Here is a 12946-nt window from a genome sequence, read left to right on the forward strand (position 1 = left end):
TTCAAGACTGGGAACTGCAGAACTGGTTAAGAATATGAGAAATAAAATAATCCCAGTTTCCAGTTAGAGTTTATCCCAGACAAAGAGTTAGAAATCTTGGGATTTCAGGATCTGTGCGCTGCTTGCATGTGTTTTTGCTAAGCATTTTTGATGCTCTGAAAAACATGTTTTGAAAAACTGCTTTATGCAGTGCAGATACAGGCTTGTGTAAGGACATCATCCAGTCTCCACAGACAGCAAAAGGAGTCCCACTATAGGTTTTGGATAGAGAAATAATAAAATTTAAAAGCACAATTAAAGTTTTCAGGAAGTGGATTGCCATTACATCAGCAAAAATTTGCAGGCATTGAGGCTGAAAACCTTTAAACGATGACGTTTTGTCAGGTACTCGTGTAACCTCTCCCTTTTTCTTGATCAGAACATCACAGATTAAATGTGAGATTTGTAACAGCTGCCTGCGTGCCTTGCGGTAGACGTGTGCAGCTGAACGATCCGGTAGGGCCTGAGCGGTCGGGTGCCCCAGACGAAGGAGGCAGGTACCTCGGCAATTCTTCCACCTCACCGACAACATCTGCGCCGGCAGGGCCTGGGCAGCCCAACGCCTCCCGCTCCGACCAAGGCAACTAATGGCTGCACGGCCTCTGCAGTGCATCAGGCTGAGCACATCCATCGTGATCAAAGAAAATGCACAGCTGTATTTAACTCCCCCTGCCGCCGGTTTCCTGTCGTGTATATCAGACTTCAGTAGAGCTGCTCCGTTAGCGGAGGCAGGTGGAGGTTTCCACAGGCATCTTGTTCCTTTCTTCAGGTAACGTGTCAGTTTTATGCAGGTTTACCCAGGATGACTGGTGAAGACTTTTACCACTATGATATTCCTTTAATAATTTTTTCCAGTTTCATTTATTTTGCTAATTAAAAATGTATTTCTCATATCTTTAGATAAGATATTGCAATCTAATATTGCAAAGACTAATTTCCCTTTCATGGCTTCAGGATCATGATGAACAACTGCAGTCTGCAGACACTAGGCTGAATGCCCTAAGGGCAGCACCACATTTTCTGCAGACATTACCTGTCTCGCTTGACTTGACTTTTCTCACTTGATTTTTGCTTACTTGACATTTTTCTTCTAATGCGAAAATGTCATTATATACTAATTTAATTCTGCTGCAGCAAAAGCTTTATTGAATACCCTAAACCTTTAAGCCTTCTCTATCAAATATCTATGCTGTTTGTATTACCTAGCAGCTTGTGAATCAGCATGAAAAGTTATTCATATGCTTTAATTTTCTGTATTGAAGTCACCTAAGTACATATTCAGTATCTTAAAAATTCCTTTAAAAAGACTATTACTTCAAGTCATTTTTTGAGAGTTTATCAAACAAGTTTCTAATTTTGGCCCAATATATTTTGTAAAATTTGCTTCAGATTTCTGGATTCCTGGTGTAACACCTGGATTTCTCTTTAGCTTCTCAGCAAAATACATCAGTTACAAAAAGCTACGGGGAAGCTACGTCGCTGTGCAGAGCTGGGCAGCCTCTGGTCCCTACCAGCAGAAAATACTGCGTGATCTGATATTGGGAAGAAGCCACATCCGAGGACTGCCCTTACCTTCTTGACTGACATTAGTTACGCCACCATAGGCAGCACATTCTCTACACTTTCTCCTCAGGGAAGACTGCCTGGCCTGTAGTTCCCTGTGTCGTGGTACTCACCCAGTTTAGTTAGGGATGAAGTGATGGGGGGTTTCCAGACTTAGCAGAACTTCAGGGTTCAAGCAGTTTTTTAAATTCAAACCAATTCAGATTATTTTCAGTTCACTCCTTAATAATGTGTCTGCAAATGAACTGCTTCCCTTAATTTGCCATTTTTTTCCACGTGACTAGTTATTTTTAACAAGCTCTATCAGATAACGATCGAATACAAATTATCTCCCCATTGCAGCCATATACAAATCGCATCTTCCTGCTACTTGCTAAAGAATATGCTGATTTCGTGCAGCCCCATTTTCTGCATCGTGACTGGCAGCTTTGCCCTCCTTGCCGGAGGAGCTTGTTGGAGCTGTTCGGCCACTGGGGTTTCATTTGTTCCAAGTCCATACAAGGAATTTTGCCCATTGTCTTCATCCCCACAGATGAAAGGATTTTGGTCAGTACCTCGCTTGTAGCTTTAGGCATACTGTTTAACTTCAGCTGCAGGGGCTTATGCCAAAATGAGTATTTTCTGATACAAATGCAGCAAAATCAGAAACTATTCAATCACTGATATCCTCTATTCAGAGGTAAGTAGCTCAGTGCAATCAAGTTAATATCGCAGACCACCATGTTATTACACCCAGGGTACAGCAAGATGTACAGCAGCACCTAGAGAGAGCTCAGCCACAGTGCTGGTGATGTACAAACGCAGACTGTTTGCAAATGCATGTGCAGTGGCTTAGCCTTACTGATATTTCCACTTTTTTTAGTATGACTGTGTAGGGCAATCCAATTCAGAGAGTGCATCAGTGTTTACAGGACCAGGGACACAACCAGCAGGCAGGCCACAGCTTCCCTGCACAACCAGTGTCTGGCTGCCATTACACTATTTTATTTTCTTACGCCTAATTAGAATTTCCATCGTTCAAATTTGTGTGCTTTGCCTCTCATGTTGCCACTTCTCTGTACCCTCATTAGGAAAGTGAAGAGAAGAATGTTTCTTAATAATGTTCTCAAATAAGACAAAGTCAAATACAAATACAAAATCTGTCTGAACTGTCTGAAGCAAGTGGAAATCTGTTATAATGCATCTGGGAGGATTTGTTTGCAGCTTTACTGTAGGACTTCTAATTAGTAACTTTCTCTGGAACAAGACAAAATGAGCTTTACTTCAAACCTTTATCAGCTTACGTTGTTTTGTGATAATGTTAGACATCAAAGTTGCTTGCACATCTTTTTAACACTAAGTCAGTCGAAATACTCAGAGAACATAAATTCAAGGAATCTATTATTCAGATTTGGAGTTGTAGTTTCACTGTGGCACAAGAGGCTAGGATACTCCAGGTAGCAGTAAAACCTAAGATGCATGCAGGCAGCAAAACCCACAAAGTCACACCAACAACCCCACAGGACAGTGCCCGGCACTCCAGATTCCCAGGCAACTGGTTTCTGCCCTCCCCAGCCCTGCAGGTTCCTTGCCTTTGTCCTGCACTGCCCCTGAGCCAGAAAACCCCATGGAGAGCTGGGACAGAGCTGCTGGATGGACTAGAAGGACTTCGCTGTTTGCTCACGACTTCCAAAATCTGGGCAGTGCAGTTATAGCAAGGGTTCAGCCCCAGCTGCTGGAAATCCTGAAGAAAAACCTGTTAGACATGTGCAGATGAGATCTGCAACGGGGGAGACCGTGGGTTTGTGGATGCCAGCGCTGTGCAGTAGTTCACAGCCAGCACACAGCAAACCCAACTGACCTGGGGCATCCAGGACTGGGCAGGTACTAGACATGGGTGTGTGTAGACATTGAGGGGAGTCTCAGCTGTGCCAAATTTCATGCACTTCTGTCAGGAAAATCTCAGTGACACAGCAGTCCTACTGCAGCAAACAGTGCAGATGCTTCTGGACTCAAACTGGTTCTCACGGTGACAAAAATATTTTTCACAAGTGCTACATAAGGTAGCACCAATATTGATCACAGTTTTTGACTGTTGTCTCTATTTCTCATGTATATTTGGATTCTAATTTTTGATAAATGTTGCAAGAATGTTTCCCTTCTCATCTTCTTCACTTCAGCCACTTCTAATCCTCTGAGCTGAAACTAAGCCAAAATATTCATGTATATGCTATACTCAAAGCTCAAAGGGTGATTACGAGTTCTTCAACAGTGAAAAGGGATGAATTTCTATCTCATTATCTTTGTTGCTATATTGCTATTAAAAATAGCTTTATAACTAGCTAAGCAAAGCACTGTTTTTTTTAGGAGTTTTCTTCCAATCTTGTTGTTCCAGAAACATATGTTTTGGCATCCATGAGAAAATATGCCCGTGCCTGGAAATAAAAGCCAGAAAATCTCCATTTGTGCATGCCCATTTGCAAACACCAGACAGCAAAAGCCCCTGAAGATCATACTCTGGTTCTGCTATATCTATTCTGTGATATTTTCTTCTAACAATGAGGAATGTCATCAGCTGAAGTCCTCTGGATGCCGAGTCCTTCCAGTATCTGGTTCAGTTTACACTGAAGTTAGCCTGATGCCCAAAGCAATTCACACCCAGCAGCGTCTGCCCAAAGGTGTGATGAAGGCTGCCTGCCCCCTGTGAGCACACAAGAAGTCACTGACCGTACGAGGCAAGCGCATGTGAGGAAATATCCACACATTTGCACGTGTGGATGCCAAGCTCGAGGCAGGTGAACTCCCTTCGCTCCCACGCTTTCTGTCTTGCCTGGCAGGCACCTACCAATGGTTATCGGTGCCCACGTGGTGACTGCTGGTCCGTGTGATGGTCGGTAGGGACAACTCCATCCTCTCCGTGAGAATGCAGAGCTGTTCCCAGGAGGACACTCCCCTGTGGTGCATTGTGAGACTTGCTTTTTTCTTAGCTGCCCCAAGGGCAGCAGGCTGCCAAGGCATATGGCTTTGGTGGGCCTGAGTACTGTTTGGTTCTGTGCTTGCTGGCAGTTGTGGTTTGGGACACTAGATCAGAGAGACAGTTCATAATTATGTGAAGGCATTGAGTATGGAGGCTGAACACAGAGCGTGTGATAAATCTGGCAAAGAAAATGAATGCTGCGACTGCTTTCTCATCCATCAACACTTCAGGAGCAGCAGAACAAGACGCAGCATGGTAGGTGGGATTATATAGCCTTGCTGACATGGGATGGCCAGCAATGGCTCCACAGTGTCTGAAGGATGTCATGGCTGTAAGGGAAGTACTCCAGTCTTCCAGGGCCATGGTACATGACTGAAGAAATCCATGCCAGTACTGAAACAGGCTCTCGGCAATTTCACTTTGCAGTTCCAATTCATTTAGAAGATTTGGGAGGGGTTGCCCAGTGCATGTGGAACACAAAAGCAAAATGGTACCAGCCTGAAAAGCACCTGGATGTTAAGATTGCAGAGGCATGTAGGTATATCCACGGCTTGCTGTGTCATGGTCCACAACTGGAAAACCAGAGGCGAGTATTTTTGCGTGGGGCAGAGCCTACATACTGATGGATCCCTTAAGCAAACAATGCTCCCTCATAAGCACTACAGAATTAAGGTTGAAACAGGCAAGGGAAATTAGGGATACCATATGTGCTCAAATCCATGCCACGCCTAGCAACTGAGTTATTGCTCACTGCAAACACATGTGCTGCCTTGTGGGCTGTGAACTGCTGTTAGACATTTTACATTGATAGGTTACAGATCTGAAGTGCTTCTTTTGCCTTCTGGGGTTGTTTGGTTTGGTTGTGGGTTTGGGTTTTTTGTTTGTTTGTTTTGTTTTTTTGAACACTCCTGGGATGTTAATCTTCGTAGACTACTTTGTGCCTAATTAATTGTAAGGACTTAGGTAGCTGAGGGCTTTTACTTTCCTTTACAGAATAAAATATCAATTAAAATGTAAATTTCTCCAGTTGCTGGCTTGGGGACACAGGGATCTGCATCACTGAACTGTGTAGATTACTCACTGTTTTCAACTGCATCAATAATAATACATCAGCACAGCTGCTCCTTCTCATTTCCATACAATTAAATGGACAATATATGGACAATATCAAGTGTTAAAGACCTGTATGAATTTTACTAATGTATCCAAGAAGGTTAAAATAGCCACGGTAGTTAGAGCAGCTGATTGATAATATGTTAACAGTCCCTATCAAAGAGACTGCAACCTGCATTTAAAAAAAAAAAAAAAAAAGGCAGGAATTTCGTTTATTTCCTCGCCTCTCCTCATTTCTTCTCTCTTTCACATCTTTACTTGGGCATGTAATGCAGAGCTGGCTGGAGACTACCTGGAGGAAAAATATTTCCGCCTTCACTATCTTGAGCCATCCACCTCCCTGGAATTATCTTCACTTCGTGGTAACAAAATAAGGAAGGCTAGATTAACTCCCTTCTGAGCATTTGCAAAGGAATCTAATAGTGAAGGCCGTGTATCTCTCCAGCACAACACACCAAGATCTGACCCACGGTGTGGGGAGAGAGGAGCTGTGTACTCATAATCTGTTGCAGAATCACAGACCCACAAGAGAACATGCTGCAAGTAGTTTAGGCTGGCTGTGAACCAGCGTTGCAGTTCCTCACCTTGACTCTCTCCTTTTTTTATTCCGTGTGAAATTCTCTGCTGTGTTCCTCCTGCATTTTTCCACCTTGAAACGGCCTCCGTCTTTTGCCTCTGTGGCAGTATCTTTCACAGCCCCCTCTGTCCTTCCTCCAGGGGGACAGCAGTACGCTTGGGTTCCTGCAGCATAGCTTATCCTGCAGACCTCAGAGCTCCTTGCAAAGCCCATCCAAGTAGAAGTCCTTAATAAGCAGGCAAGAAATGGAGGAAATGGAGTCCCTCCCATACTTCTGTATGCCAAGATGTAGGGTTAAAACATTTCTTGTTCTTAATATACCCATTGTTTGAGGACTGATGCACAGAAACAGCAACACAATTGATCATAATTGAATGCTTTGAGCATCTGTAAGATCACATTAGTATTTTCCTTTGTTTTTCTTTAATGCCATTCCAATATTCCCTGCCAGAGGACATAACGTGATATCGGAGGGGTTAGAATGCCTCCCTGGGAAGTGGGAAATGTGAGCTTTAGGTCCTCTTCAGCCTGAAGAATTTGAAGCCATACTTCTCAATAAAATGCCTAATCATGCTACAAAATAGGCTACAACAGTGTTGTTCTCCATCTGTCCTGCTGAAGCAGAGCCAATGTGCAGCAAAGAGTGCAAGATTAATGGGACCAGGGAGAGGGGATAAGCAACAGAGATACTGCATGTAGCACAGTGAGATGGGGACTACCAGCCATTTATGAGTCCTGGAGATTTTTGCTCCTTGCTCTGAAAGGTATTTGTGTATTTTATCTTGGGATGCATGAATGAGCAGGACTAGCAGCAGGAATCATGTCTCTTACACCTTCACTCAAGTTTAATGAGAAAAAAAAAAAGCCATCATCACCTCATCTGCACTTCCTTGTTCATTTGTAGTATGAGTCTACTTCAACTTTAAATGCTCCTTGCTACACTGAGCAGGAATTATGACGGCCTTCCATGTGATGGCTAATACCACTGCCTGGCAGGATGAAGCCTTTTCCTTGCAAGCTTCAGAATGGAGTTTGGAAAAGTGTTGCTGATTGCAGTCTGTATTGAGCAAAGCAGGTAAGTGAGGGCTTGGCTTTCCTATGTCAGATTTTGAAATTTTGAAGCAGGAGAATAAAACAAGAAACAAGCGATCTTCTGGTAACAGAAAAAAAAATAAATAAAAAGAAAAAAATAAAAAGACACCACCAACTAAATACCCAATACATTTTTGTCTCTAGTCTCCTCTGAAGTAATATGAATTGCTAGAATTAAATTCAAATTAAGATGCTTTTTTTTTCTTGGTGTTAGTTTCTCTACTTCAGTGGGCTCTGTCTAAAAGTATCATCAATCTCACATTGGTATATTCATCTCCAGGTCCCACGCACCAACTTTTTTAATACTCTTTACATTTCCTGCAATTAGCAACCTGTACATAGCTGTGGTCTTTGCTGCAGAAACATTTCAGCACCTTGCAAAAGACAAAAAAACCTCTGGGCTTTTCCAGTGTATTCAGCTGCAGTATTAACTGCCAGAAAGCATCCACATTTGGACTCTGGGCAGCGTTTTGGCTTGCACCACTGTAAGCCCCCTTAACTCCACAATGATAAACATCATAATGATATTTCAATAGAAGTATGGGGTCAATGCTGCATAAAGTCCCATGTCACAGGACACAAAAGTATTCCTTTGTCACATTTTCTTGGTTGTTTTGGGTAAGTAGTTGGGAAGTCTTTGGGAAATGAAATGTTTTCAGTTTTGTGCATGTAAAATAGCTTTTAAGATAGTGACCAAAGTATATTACATGTCTGACTCTGCTCCTTTAGACTGGAGAATTGTGATGTAATTGGTTGACAGTTATGATGCTTATTGATAAAGAAACACACCAGTAAGAGGCTGATAACACCTTAATTGGCTAATGAAAAATAATAATAATATTAGTGGTATTCATTCCCAACTGTATCACTACAACCAATGCAATACTGAGTTACAATTCTATCTCCTATTAGTACTAGCAGTAGTAATCCACAATTGCATCACTATAAAGAAATCTTGTAAATTGTATGAAAGCTCTATTATGTTACAGTTCTGTTGTCTTCCCTTCTCCACTCAGCACTAGGGCACAAGCCCATCCCACAGGGACCATGGTGTCCAACTCCTGGCTCTACACAGGACCACCCAAAAATCAGACCCTGTGTCTGAGAGCACTGTCCAAATGCTTCTTGAACTCCGGCAGCTCGGTGCTGTGACCACTGCCCTGGGCAGCCTGTCCCAGTGCCCGACCACCTCTGGGTGCAGAACCTTTCCCTAACCCCCAGCCTGACCCTCCCCTGTCCCAGCCCCATGCCGTGCCCTCGGGTCCTGTCGCTGTCCCCAGAGAGCAGAGCTCAGCGCCTGCCCCTCCGCTCCCCTCGTGAGGGGGCTGCAGGCCGCCATGAGGCCTCCCCTCAGCCTGCTCTGCTCTGGGCTGAACAAACCAAGGGACCTCAGACGCTCCTCATACGTCTTCCGCTCTAGGCCCTTCACCATCTTCGTAGCCCTCCTTTGGACACTCTCTGATAGTTTCATGTCCTTCATATACTGTGGCACCCAAACCTGCACACAGTGCTAGAGGTGAGGCCGCCCAGCGCAGAGCAGAGCAGGACAATCCCTTCCCTCGCCCGGCTGGCAGTGCTGGGCCTGATGCACCCCAGGGTGCGGTTGGCCCTCCTGGCTGCCAGGGCACACTGCTGGCTCATGGTCAACTTGCTGGCGACCAGCACTTCCAGATCCTGCTCTCCAGCCTCTCATCCTCCACACAAATGGGACCTATTTAATGGCAAGTCCCTAAATATTTTTTCATTGGTCCCAATTTTGCTGCATCGTTACCCAAATTTGGTGTTTCTAACACTTATCTAGACAGTTTTGATCCAATATGGATCCAATAACTCATACTGTTATCTAGAGAGTTCCAAAACCCCCTTCAGACCCTTTGGTTCATGCTGGTTACATTTCACCCTGGTTACATTTCAACTATACCATATACTTTCTGGACAGAACTACCTTATTTTACTTGAGCCTTGACTTCCCTGTCTAACTCATATTAATCCAACAGTTTCCCTTTTTATGCAGAGACAGCTTGCATTCCCGAGCAGCAGACTAACCCATTTTGTGCTCACATGGTATCTTTGCCCTTGAATAGTTGCAGTCACCACCCTAGCTCCCACAAAAGGCTTTTGATGGTGTTGAATCCCAGGGTTTGAGCTGGGCCTCTTGCCCACAGCGTGCTCCTGCACCTGCCACTGCTTCCAAGCGGACCCCTGTGCATGACAAGCAGACAGCGCAGACGAAGCTAAGAGGACGTCTTTCTACTTCAAAGCCTCACCACACGTCTTTGTGTTAAAAAAGAGGACACAGGAAAGGACGGACATAAAGAAGGCAGAAATTGGTCTCTGCCGGTGGGCCGGCAGGCAGAACAAGGCAGATGACAGGCGGAAAGAGCCCATGCCACACAATGTCCTCCTGCAGCGATCTCTTCCTTCCTCTGCGCAGAAGAGAGAAGCTGAAGTAGCAGCAGCAGGAGGGAGGGCGAGCAGCCAGCCAGCCTAGCACTCTGCTGTCACCCGCCAAGCCTGCAGCGTCAGCACGATCTCCTGTCACCTGCACGATCCTCTTTTGCTTGAATGTGTTACCCATGCTCAATGGAAAGGAAAGGGAAAGGGACCTGGATTCAGTACGGCTTCTCCAAGCATTTTAATGGGACTGGTTGGAAAAGCTCTTCAGACCTGAATGGAAGGGAGCAAAATTTGATTTTGATCACTCGCTTCTGCTTGAGAAACACTATACAGCAAAGTAAGCACAAACTTTTGAGCTCCAGCTGAGCAGGATTCCCCAGGGACCTGAGGGATTGAGAAGATGAGACATAAATGAGCCCAGAAGTTGAGATCCATTAGCAAGGAGATGTGCATTGCTGGGAAAAAAAAAAAAAAAAAAAAAAAAGAAGAAGAAAAAAAAAGCTTCACCAACGTCAGCAACAGCATTACATCTTACTGCTAAGAGGAGTCACTTTTTCTTGACAGGAGAACACAGCCTCCTCGTACTGCCAAAGCCTCATCTCAGTGCCAGCAGCCACAGCCAGACGGCACTGCCAGTTGCCACTTTTCACTATCATCTGGCCCCTCACTTCATTTTACTGCCAGAACTCTCACCTCCGTGCTCAGCCCCACTGTCACAACCCACTGCCAACTGCTGGTTCCCACTGCCAGCTCTAGGCAGCCTCGTCTCGCTGGGTGCATCTGCACTGCATCCAAAGGCGTGCCTGCGGCTCACGTAGGCAGGCGGCAGCACCGACAGAGCCGTGGTAGCGCCGGCTGAAAACCCAGCCCAGCGAGAGCATCTCTGCTCCTTTCCTATGTCATCAGGGAAGCCTTATCCTTTCCATAAAGACACCCCGGGGGACCGCATGAAGGAGTCGTGGTAGCGTGACTGATGTTAAAACAGCCAGCTAAAAAGGCAGCGATTCCCAAGTGACTAGGAACTGACAAGGACAGCATGCAGTCGCCCTTGAGGAAATGGCTGAGCTGGGCCAAGATGTAATGTAAGAGACAGTGAGTGGGATTTATATGTAAACTCTGGACACCTACAATGTGGAAGTGATTCATCTCGTTTTGAAGAGGACATCTGCATTTGGTCACATGAACTTCGCTGCTACATTACTTCTCCTCCTACATGATTCAGAACAGTGCTCTGCAACATCTAGCTCAGATGCCTTCAAGTTTGAATAGATAAATCTCGCCCTGCACCTAGAGGTGGTGTAGCCTCTTCGTATAGGGCAAATAATTCTGGAGGCCACAGGTCCCCCTGTCAGAATTTGCCATCTATCATTCACCGTTGCTCATTTTCTTTTAAACTTCTGAACTTCCAGAACTTCAGAAATCAAGGCTTTAAAAGGTCACACACTTTACCTTCAAGAAGCAATGTATTCTAAATGATAAAACCAAGTAATTTATTCAAACTGTGACTGTAAAATAATACTCCTTTTTTGATCTTTTGTTAGAATTAATTAGAATTCATTCACAAGCCTTTCCACTTTGATCTCTAAATCAAATTCCGACCCTACCAGCAGCTTGTGAAATATTTATTAGCACAGGATTATTATCACAGCCTGATTATTGTCTAGATTATCCAGCAGCATACATACCAGTATGTTATTGCTGAGAAACTTGGCCATGGTGTTTGTCTATAAATTATGACTGTAATTTTTCTGTGTCCCCATCTCTGCCCTACTACAGGTCTTTGTTTACCCACGTTTTGGTTTGACAGTACCGTTCCATCTTGATTGTCTCTTTGGCTTGCTACAGAGACATAATGTTGCCAAGCAAGATTACAAAATCGATATGATTAAATCAAATAATGGTATTACAATGAATAAAGCTTTGGAAGAGAAATTTAAATTACTCATGGAGACCATTTATTTTAAAAACCAAGTGACTGATTTATGGTAATTTTCCTATGGGAGTAGGACTCTTTGCTTATTAAATGTGGAACTAGATATAATTTAGGGGAAAGATACAACAGATGTCTACAAAAGCATATGTGTCATGAAAAAGATGGATGGGGATTGATCCAAATACTTTCCCATAACCAGGGCCCATCGAATTAAAATACTCTCAAACAAACAAAAGTAGTTGTTTTTCATGTAACAGGCTGTAAGCCTATAGAACTCCTTAATAAGGGATGTTGTGGACACCAGACCCAAGGAGAGACAAGAAAAAATACTACAAGAAGGGACTCTTTTGGTGTTATTACACCATCACAAGCTCAAGGAATTCCCTGGACACCGCTGGAAGATGGAACAGTACTATGGGAAAGGCATCAACACAAGTTGCCTCGTGTCCCATTACAGCCATTCTTGGAGATGGGATACAGGACTAGATGGCTCCTGGATATTTACACAGATCCTCAGAGGTGGTTACTACAGGCTGGAACTCTTTCCTCATGTGAAAACATGAGGAAGCACCTAAAGTCAACATCTTGACAGTAAATAAGTGGTAAGGTCTTAGGCTAGGGAAGATACAAGTAGAAACACCACAGAGGCCTCTGAAAACAAAAAGCAAGCAGCTTGTTTTGAATTAAGTAACTGGATGGATGGGAAATAGAGGATTTGAAAAGGAGATGACAAAGTGAGGATTAGGAAAATGGTCTTTCAGCAACACTCTCAACAAGCAGGACAAGACTGTCAGCAGCACGGAAAAGCATGATGAAATGATTGCGATTTTGAAAGTCTGAGCAGAAGTTTTGCAAATCAGCTGTACTGGTCCGGGCTGTCAGCCCACCTCGCTCAGTGTGGTCCCTCTGACTGCAGCAGCAGCAAGTGCTTAAGGAGTTCAAGTTCTTTGTTGTTAGTTTGGAAAGCCTGTATTTTAGAGGCTGATAAAATGCATGTGTAGCCCAAACACAGCCATGGTGAGAGAATCTGGCACATCCACCCCGCATCCTGGGTAGGAAGCTCACTTCCAGAGCTCCTCACTGCATGTCGGTCCTCGGAGCTGCTTCTGCTGCCACGGAGCCTATGGAGGTTGAGGAGCTGGGAAAATGAAGCAAGTGATGGTGACAGCTCTCGTCCCTTCTCACCCCCAGTGCCCTTCAGGAGCGTGCGGCAATGACAGCTTTGTCTCTGCTGGCTGGGCTCCTTCATCAGGGCTGTCGCCATCAGGGCATCCCT

The sequence above is a fragment of the Anser cygnoides genome, chromosome 1 (assembly GCF_040182565.1).
Source record: "Anser cygnoides isolate HZ-2024a breed goose chromosome 1, Taihu_goose_T2T_genome, whole genome shotgun sequence".
Lineage (NCBI taxonomy): Eukaryota > Metazoa > Chordata > Aves > Anseriformes > Anatidae > Anser > Anser cygnoides.